The 10,643-nt window shown below is 37.1% G+C and overlaps 1 protein-coding gene across 1 annotated transcript in view; it reads right to left on the reverse strand.

Moving 5' to 3' along the window:
• Nucleotides 1–6,913, reverse strand: part of LOC103038474 (teneurin-1) — a 382,057-nt gene extending 375,144 nt beyond the window's left edge. Inside the window, exons 1-2 of the mRNA XM_049484363.1 lie at nucleotides 6,561–6,913; nucleotides 6,216–6,452 (exon numbers count right to left, since the gene is read on the reverse strand). The gene's annotated coding sequence lies outside the window, so the exon portion shown is untranslated. The remainder of the gene's footprint in view (nucleotides 1–6,215; nucleotides 6,453–6,560) is intronic.
• Nucleotides 6,914–10,643: the final 3,730 nt, after the last annotated feature.

Here is a 10,643-nt window from a genome sequence, read left to right on the forward strand (position 1 = left end):
CAGGGGATCTATTTAAACAAACAGGAAACACATTAGAATTGGAAACACCTGGGGAAGGGGCGGAGCTACAAATGAGACACGTGGTGGAAAACTACTGAGACAGGAGACACAGAGGAGCACAGGTCACGTGGGGAAAACACACAGAGACATGAGACAAGGCCAGGACGTGACAATTATTGTGATAAACGATATTATTGTCATTTTAAGACATTTCATATCATTTTATGAGACTGATTTAATCATTTATTAGCATAATAGCATAATACAATTGCATAGTTTTAAAGATTAAAATTCATTCAATTTCATTCTTTAAAACATTTAAAAATATATATATCCTTTGCTGATTTTTTAAGTCCACAATTTGGGCATTTATGTTATGTTATAGTTCTCTTCTCGCTAAGTTAAAAAAAAAAAAAACATAATGAGACCTAATTACTGTGTACAAATCTGTATAAAATATAGCACATATAAAAGTCTATAACATTTTATCATGGTGACAGGCCTATAACTTATATAAACAAAAAAGAACAAAAAAAAAACAGTGTTTTATACATAGTTGACATACAGACTAATTTACTAATTTAATCTACGGGCCTTTTTTTCGATAAGTAAAATATTTGAGGTTATGACATTATATCGTACGATAAATTGATAATGAAATTATTGTGACAGGTCTAACTGTGCATTTTCTAATTTTTAAGTGATGCTCACAGTACTACTGGCACTGTCCTCACAAGGGTATTTTCATTAAGCCTGATATTATGGCAATAAAAGGCCCTCCGATTCCTTCTGCCTGTGGATTGAAGCTTGCTCGCATATGCCGTCTTCTTTTTTACAGGCTGCTCCTCCATGGAACAATGGGAGAACTCAGTCTGTGAATGTATGAGTAGGTGGTATACAGTACACAAGCACAGATGCTCATCTATTAATCACGAATAGCAGCAACAGATTGCCTTGGTTTTTATCAGCACAATTAATTCAGGCGACTGGAGACAACCGACGCACAGCTACACCACCGCTTCATTCCCCGCGAAACAAAAGCACCTGAAAGGAAAACACTGTCGCTGACCCTCTGCTGATATATGTGGTCAATCTCTTTAAAATAAAAATGTAGGTTACAGTGCAACATTCGCCACCAAGGAAAGAAGAAGAAAAAAAAAACTCGTCTGGTGACCTACTCTAAGAAAAAAGTCACGAAACACGAGTAAACATACCACAGTTAATCGTTGCAGCAAATTAGGGCTGCAACGATTAGTCGATATAATCGACAATGTCGATTATTTAAATTTGTTGACTACAAATTTCATCGTCGACTAATCGTTAATTCGTAACAGTACTGCATTACACAAAGTGCTGGGGACTAGGGGTGGGCGATATGGCTCTAAAATAATATCACGATATTTCAGTGAAAAAAAATCCGTACCGTGATAATAGACAATAGAGATGTTCTGTCTTAAAAGTAGTCTTATTATTATTTACTGTGAAGCTTTAAGTGTATTTATTGTATAATTGTTTTAGTTTGCAGTTTATATGCATGCACTAAATATGCTGCAATATTATTTGCTGCATTATATTATTTTATGCTATATTATTTACTTTGCCATGCCATTTACATTTTTGCGATAACGATACACTTGGCGAGAACTATAGGACAACAGAAAAATAATGAATTAATTTCAGGAATATAGTATAAGAGTATAACAGCATAATCATAACATGGCAAAGTAAATAATATAGCATAAAATAATATAATGCAGCAAATAATATTGCAGCATATTTAGTGCATGCATATAAACTGCAAACTAAAACAATTATACAATAAATACACCTAAAGCTTCACAGTAAATAATAATAAGACTACTTTTAAGACAGAACATCTCTATTGTCTATTATCACGGTACAGATTTTTTTTCAATATCACGATATTTTTGTGTCACGATATATTGTATACGATATAATATTGCCCACCCCTACTGGGGACAGAAGCGCAATGGGAGATGGGTAAACAGCTCACTCAACACTTTACTGCACATCCTGTACATTCACACTCCTGGACACTTCTCACATAACTTAATTACAATACTTGTAATTGTAATATGTTTAGTATTTGTCGTATCTGCTGATACCTGCTATCTTTTATACTTAATTTATTCTGTATTACTGCACTACCTCATATCTACGGCTGCTTACTCTCACACTTTGTATAGATTTTGTATCTTCTAAATAATCACTAAATCACTAAATCACTAAATAATCAGTAATTTCCATGTTTAAACAACATCTAGACATTTAAATACCTTTTAAATCTCATGTACAGCTGTTTCCATTATTTTTAGTGATAGAGGACATGGTATAAATAATCGTTGACTAATCGACTAATTGGAAAAATAAACATTAGATGGTAACACTTTACTTGGATGGTCCATTTGAGGGCCTCTTTGATGCTTAACTGACTTTCAACTAACATTCAACTACATGTCTATTAAATGCAAATGAACTAAAAGGTGAAAGTAAATGATTCTCTATTGAATTTAACCCTACATTCAACTCTAATCCAAACGCTTATCTTAATATTTTAGGATTGTGTTTAGGGTTAGATTTTGAGTTTAGGTTAAGGGTTAAGGTTAGGGTTAGGTGTAGGGTTAGATTTTATGGTTGATTAAGGGTTAAGGTTAGGGTTAGGTATAGGGTTAGATTTTATGGTTGATTAAGGGTTAAGGTTAGGGTTAGGTGTAGGGCTAGGTTATATTTTGAATCATTTACATTCAACATATGTTTAAGTTACATTTAATGGACATTCAATTCAGTGTTAGTTGAATGTCAGTTGAGCACCAACAAGGCCATAAAATGGACCATCCAAGTAAAGTGTTACCCATTAGATTAGTCGACTAACAAAATAATCATTAGTTGCAGCCCTAACGCAAATGCAAGGTTTTTATAAGCTGCTGATGCAAAAACGAGCAGATCTACCTCTTAAAACAAAACAAAAAAAAAAAACTAGACACTGGCAAAAAAGTGACACAAAGAAAAGATGTGTTTTTTTCTCATCCATCTAAAGTGCAGTGACCACCACTAAAAAAGGAAAAGGACTGCCAGACTAATCAGCGTCTGATTTAGAGGCCACCACTTAGAAGCAGACTGACAGCCTGATGCATGTGATACAAGAGTTAACGTCCTTGTCATACAGCACCATGTGGACACCAAAGGACCCTGAGCAAGAGGGGCTCGTGCAACGTGCTCGGATCAGTTAGTCCAGAGCAGCCGTCATATTCACCACATCCAGATACACATCCAACATTAATATCATGCCATGCTTGGCCTATAAAGTGATTAACTCAAACACACATACAGCTCTGAAAAAAAAATAAATAAATAAGAGAGCACTTAAAAATTAAGCGTTTCTTTGATTTAACCAAATTGAAAACCTCTGGAATATAATCAAGAGGAATATGGATGATCACAAGCCATCAAACCCATCAAAGCTGACCTGCTTGAACCTCTGCACCAGGAGTAAAGCAGCATAAAGTTATCCAAAAGCAGTGTGTAAGACTGGTGGAGGAGAACATGATGCCAAGATGCATCAAAAAAACATGTAAATAAAAACCAGGTTTATTCCACCAAATATTGATTTCTGAACTCTTAAAACTTTATGAATATGAACTTGTTTTTTTAAGCATTATTTAAGGTCTAAAAGCTCTGCCTCTTTTTTGCTATTTCAGCCATTTCTCATTTTCTGCTAATAAATGCTATACAACAATGTAATAAAAACACCAATGTTCATTTTACTCAAACATATACCTATAAATAGTTAAATCAGAGAAACTGATTCAGAAACTGAAGTGGTCTCTTATTTTTTTCAGAGCTATATATATATATATATATATATACAGCTTGTCTAGACCCTGCAGAGGAGCACTGAATGTTAAAACAAGAATAGAACTCTGTGGAGCAGATTAACATGAACCGATTGGCACCATGACTCATGTCAAATGTGGACTACAGGGGTATAAAGGGTATAAAGACACCCAGAATAAAGCTGTGGAGAAACTGCATGGAACAACTTCCTTGGACAGTAGAGACAGCTCCTCCAACAATATTAGGATAAAACTACTGCCAAACAAAGTTTTACTTATTTTTTTTCTGCCCTGTTGCTTCTGTTGCTATGGCTGGTGATTTATATAGTTAAATGAATAAGAAGATATCCTCTGGTTGTGTTTTTTTTCCTGAACCATAGCGAGTCCAATGGCTTAGCTAACCTTTATGATTTGTGTGTAAGGTGCCCAACTGGCTATCAACATTGGCTCAACGTTGGATTTGGTGTTGATTTCTGTATGCCATGATGAAAAGTTCTATGGTGAACAGAGTGTTAACAAATAAACTTACATCACTGTAGTAAAGCTGAGTACAAAGAATGTTACCCACCACTACCAATCTGACTGTGAACATTTGATCTCAGAAACAAAACAGTAAAACTAATAGAACATGAACATACCCCCAGGTATGGTGAAAAATTGGTGCCACATTAAAAAGCAATTACCGCAAATGGAAGTAAAACCACTTGTTCATCCCTCCATCCAACCGTTTTTAGAAATTGTGTGCTGAATGATGAAATGTAAAATGCTAATTCATAAGACAGAAGGTTAAGAACATCATGTTAAATCAATGTTAAAATTGCAACAGTTGCACCACACATATTTAACATTAAATATTGTTTTAACAACAGACATTAAGACTTTAAACCATATTCCAACCACATTAGGCCCACAAACACAATTAAATCTTCTCAAATCCTCAAATTCAGGTTCTTATCAGCTTCTTTAGAGGAGAAATGTGTCACTATAGCCACAGCCAGGCTCTACACAATAACACATCGAACCCAAGCTTAAAACAGTGAAAACAGTAAAGTCAGTGGAGTCAGTGAAGACATTGTAGGACCCGGGACACAGCCAGCAGCCTGGCTTTCGCTCTGGCTTTGTGTTTTTTTTTTTTTTGTTTTAACCCTCCTGCTTTCCTCAGATTTAGTAACACACTTTATTCTTTGGGTCAATATGATCCCAGCAATTTAAACCTCCAGATTTATATATATATATATATATATATATATATATATATATATATATATATATATATAGAATTAAAGATATTTAAACATCTTAGCAAAGCTAACTTGCCAGGTTCTTTGTTGTTGTTATTTGACAAACTATCAGAGGTTTTACTGGCAATATTCGTATTATAAAAGTATAAGTATAAGCATTGTGTTGTTAAGTCAGGGCCTAAAGTGAATGAACATTTAGAGAAAGATTACAAAACTGAATGTCATAGTGACCTCAAACATTATTACCACACAAATATGTGAAAATATTGGGATTTCTTATGTTTTATGCCAGTAAAAAACAGCCTTAATAAAACAGATATGGAAGTTGAAATCTTTAAAAAACAATTATCTTATTGTCTTTGTTAAATTAAGAAAAGACAATAAATATGAATCACTAAACTAAAAACTGTCAACTAAAATGTCAACCATTTTTTTCAGAGACTTTTAACACGGAACAGGGTCAAGTTAACCCCTAAGAAAGATAGTAGGAGGGTTAAGTGGATCTAAATTAGCAGGAAAACATGCTTGTTTTTCGCGGGCTCGTTTTGTTTGGCTACTTTTCTCTCCTTAAACCTGAGAGACAGGTGAGAAAATTGGGTTTATAGCTGACACGCAAAAACCGAGCAGTCTTAACCAGGTGTAGACTCTCCACACTATTCCTCTCAGTGAAAAAAGCCAGTTCACCACAGACCGACCTTCTTTCCTGGGCGAGCTAACCCAGCTAAACGCGAGACTGCGCGCGTGCCTGCGTGCCTGGTGCGTGCGTGCCTGCCTGTGTTTTGGTGTTTGTGTTTGTATGTAACCTATGCGCGCGCGCCCCACACAGCAGCCGCGCACGCATGCATGTTTGTGCCACACACATGTGTCTCGCGCCTCACTCCGTCCAGTCCAGTCTCGCTCTCTTTTATTTCTCTTCTCTGGCGCGCGCGCTCATACAGGCAGACAGGCGGGCTGGCGCGTGTGTGTATCCTAACTCATACACTCATAGCATCTATATATATATATATATATATATATATATATATATATATATATATATATATATATATATATATATATATATATATATATATATATATATATTTAAATTAATATAAATGCATATAAATGCTTTACCAACCTTTTCTCGGGTTTGTGGCCATTCCAGGTTAGTCTCACTCCATCTGGTCCGCACCGGCACACTTCTAATCACCATATAAATCCCTCTTAGCCTTATTTTTGGGTTTGTTTGTTCAGTTTTTCCCCCTCTCTCTCTCTCTCTCTCTCAGTTATCCGTGTTCAGAGCGGAGGAGCCGGTGCGCCTGTCTATCTATCTATCTATCTATCTATCTATCTATCTATCTATCTATCTATCTATCTATCTATCTATCTATCTATCTATCTATCTATCTATCTATCTATCTATCTATCTATCTATCTATCTATCTATCTATCTATCTATCTATCTATCTATCTATCTATGTACCCATCCAGCGCCGGACTGAGGCAGTCAGAATCAGGCAGAGGCAGAAGCAGAGTCAGGCAGCCTCCAGTGGAGCTACTAGTGTACTAAGAAGACTTGGGCTCAGTCTGTCTCTGTTTCTCTGTTCGCTCAGCAGCAGCAGCAGCTCACACACACACCAGCACCTGCCAGGAGAAGTGAAGTAAAGATAGCTAAGCTATGCTAAGCTAAGCTAAGCAGGGAGAAGCGCGGCGTCCAGCAGCAGATATCCCCTCTTCATCGCCTCCGAGAGACGCGGGTAAACACGGCAAAGCGTCGCGCAGCCCGCTGTTGCGGAGACAAGCTCCCTCATACTCGCTATATCAGCATCTCCGGAACATACCACAGCCCGGACCAGAGGGGGGAGAGCACCGCGGATGGGTTGGGGTTGAGAGAGAGAATGAAAGAGGGAGAGATATAGAGAGAGGGAAGGAAGGAGAGAGAGAAAGAGGGATGCTTCGTTGCTTGACTGGTTAGTGCACTTAAAAGTGTGGATAAATATTTATGGTATCTTGATTGCATACACCAGAGTCTGAATGTGGGGTGGGATGTGAGTCTCTCTCTCTCTCTCTCTCTCTCTCTCTCTCTCTCTCTTTCTCTCTCTCTCTCTTTCTCTCTCTCTCCTTCTGTAGTTTTTGGGGATTAAAGGTGTGGCAGGTATTTATTACATGATTTCATAAATTTGCCCCCATCAGAGTCCAAATCTCTACAAATAATTCTGTAATGAGCACCTGACTTTCAGATACAGATACAAGTAGTGAGCACCAGATACAATGTAGTAGTAAGCACCAGATACTATGTGGTGGACAAGGTTTAATTTCTAGGTAAAAAAAATGGGGCAAACATTTTTTACATAAAACGTACATGGTATATAATTTTGTAGTGAGCACTTGATTTTTAGGGCAAGATGTATAAACAAAACAGATACAAGTAGTGAGCACCAGTATAAAAAAATTGCAAGACCTTTTGTAAAAGGTCAAGGTGTAAAAAAAACAGATACAAGGTAATGAGCACTAGATACAATGTAGTGAGCACTACAAGATACTACATAATGACAATTTTTACATTAAAAAAAAGAAGTAGATGGTATATAATTTTGTAGTGAGCACCTGATTTTCAGGTAAAGGGGCAAGGTGTAAAAAAACAGGTACAATGTAGAGGCCACCAGATATTTAGGTAAAAGAGACATGGTGTAATTTTTAGGTTAAAAAAAGGTGCAAAGATGGTATGCATGGTATACAACCAATTCAATGGTTTTTTTTATTTAATTTATTTTGACATTGTAGATTATTATTAAAGGCATGAACACAATTAAGGGACACATATGGAATTATGTAGTAAACAGTTAAAAAAGGGGTTTGCCCTTACAAATAATCGCCTGATCTAAACCATGATGAACTGAAAGGTGATTTGAGGTGATTTAATTGGGATGAGCTGGAGCTTCACAGCATGATGGAAAAGCAGCTACAATTGTTCAGCACCTCCAGGAACTCCTTCCTTCAGGACGTTAAGAAAACTATTCCAGGTGACTCTCCCTCCTGAAGACACTGAGATTAAAATCTCACCAAGAGTGCAGATCTGTCCTCAAAGAAAAATGTGCTAAAACATGTTCTGATTTGTTTAGCACTTTTTGTTTGTTCCTGTTTGGGCTCTATAGTTTTTTTTTTTTTAGATTTAGTTTATTTTAAGTACCCACTTTTTCTCCTAAGTGATACCTATCTAAACTTGTGTCTAATAAATGACATATTTCCTTTATCATAACAATTATCATCTCCCCATATCTCCTCCTCTTCCTCAACCCTCCTCCTCCTCACCATCATCATCACCATTCTTATTATCAACAGAGTGGGATTGCAGATTACAGGGTGCTGACGGTGAGTCAGGTGCCTCAGCCTTCTGAAAAAATGATGAGGAGCAAGCTATGATATGGAGAACTCATAGCCCCAGTGTTCTCCATAACAGCAAGGGCAACAGCTGCTGCAGCTGCATTGCCTCAGAAGTTTTCACACAGCAGCGAAGGGGGCATCTATATTTTATTAGAAATCTCTGTAGAAAATTGAAGCCGTTTCATTGTAGCTCTGTATGCACTGTACTGGGCCTTGGGTTCCTAAATAGAAAAAAAAAAAGTTCATTCTTTACTATTAATGCATCATCATCATCATCATCATCATCTGAGTCTGAAAAATACGAGTGGAGAGCAGTGCCCACACTTATACAATATTTAAATGAAAACATTTTGACATAGTCTGGTGAACGGCAGATTTGGTTTTAGCACCCAGTAAAACTCAATGTGTTTATTCACATGGTTTATCAAAAACGATTGCAAGCTGCTGTAATTCATCAGTCTGCGCTACATTTATTACCACGTTATTCAACTAAATCAATTAAGCATCATTCATTCAAATAATGAATCTTTTTCTCTGTAGAACAGTGGAATAAACACAGCCGTAGCAAAGTTGGTTGACAAAATTTTTAGGCAGGACCCTGTTTTAAAATAATCAAAGAATCAAATCTGTGTAAATAAAGTTTAATGAGGTTTTTAAAGGCTTGAAAGGGAATTTTAATGTTTTCCAAATTTCTGTGTAATTAAATGGCTCAGTCATTTCAAAGGATTTCATGTGAAATGCTGCATTGTCAAGAAACGAACCAAATCCTAATTTTTCACAATGGTGGTGGATAGTAACTCGAAATTTAAAGTGTTTTATGTGTAATAAGTTTTAGTTCATGATTTTCAAATAACAAAATTACATAGAATAACTCAGAAAAAAGAGGTTGGATTTCTTTCTCTTTCTTTTCCAGAAGTCATGGGATAACACTATGTATATTTTCACAAATTATTACCTCAGGGGACTATTTTATTGATCTAAAGCATATTAGTCAATTGCAGATCACACAGCTGGATGTAGGGTGTTCAGGGTGTTTCTGGTATTGTGAGTGCGCAAAAAATACACCTTGTATGGCTCAAAGTGCGCAAAAGGCATGAACTAATTCTCTTAATTATTCATGGGTGTGTTTTTTTTTATTTGGTGTAACATGAAAGAAACCAATCAGTGTGCCAGTTGTCATTCCCTTTAAGAGGCAGGTGAGCTCTGACTTTGGCGCTTTCATATCTTAACAGTGCGGCGCTTTTGTGCATCTCAGCAGATAATACTGACCTGTGCCTTCATGCTGTGAAGGTATGCCAGCAGCTCATTTAAGGAAACAGCAATGTTATTTTTCTCTTTAGTCTGTTTATTATTGATGTAAAAGCTGGATTTGAGCGTTGTAGCGTGTTTATTTGTGCATGGCTCAGACAGGATTGGATGGCTGACTGTTGACTGTTGTCAGGGTTTTAATCGGTCAGAAGCGCACCTGTATTTCCCGCCCATCAGTGTAGATTTACTCCTAAACTCAGACGCTGTTTTAACACCGCAGGTACAAGACATGAAAATAGACTGTTGACGAGGTGTAAGATAGCAATAAGCATCACAACAAGCCTTGTGCAGGGTGTACAACAGGGCCAATTATCTTGTGAGTGAGGTTGAATACTGGCCAGCATGCATATGGCAAGGGACTGTTAATTATTGGGGCGTTTCCCAATTCACTAGCCAGGACAGCAATAGTGTATTGTACAGTGACCCTGATGATCCAGGGTTTGATCCCGCGTGAGAATCGGTGTGTTTATTTATTTATTTATTTATTTGTTTTTTCCTTTCTTCTTGGGTTTACCTGCTTTGAGATCAACTGTTCTGCAATTGGGCTCAACAACCTTCTGGGCTAGAGAGCTACTAGTCTGTAGCAGCCCTCCATCCCATTACATGTTTTTTTTTTCTTTTTGTGGGTCGCCATGTAATGACTTGAGAAATATCTGGGCCGCAGCCAAACTTAATTGCCGCCGACCCCTGGCTTAAATTGTTCTTTGCCTGGTGAAAAAGTTTTTCCCTAAGAAATGTTTCTTTATAGCACTAAAAGGGTCCCTCTATCATTACGAGCCCAAGACACCTTTTCTGCACTGTACCGAACCTTTCTGCCTACAGTGTAAAGTGCAGTGTTCCTATCACCACCACTGTGAGGAAATCAGAGTCAGCA

This window comes from Astyanax mexicanus, chromosome 10, assembly GCF_023375975.1.
Source record: "Astyanax mexicanus isolate ESR-SI-001 chromosome 10, AstMex3_surface, whole genome shotgun sequence".
NCBI lineage: Eukaryota > Metazoa > Chordata > Actinopteri > Characiformes > Acestrorhamphidae > Astyanax > Astyanax mexicanus.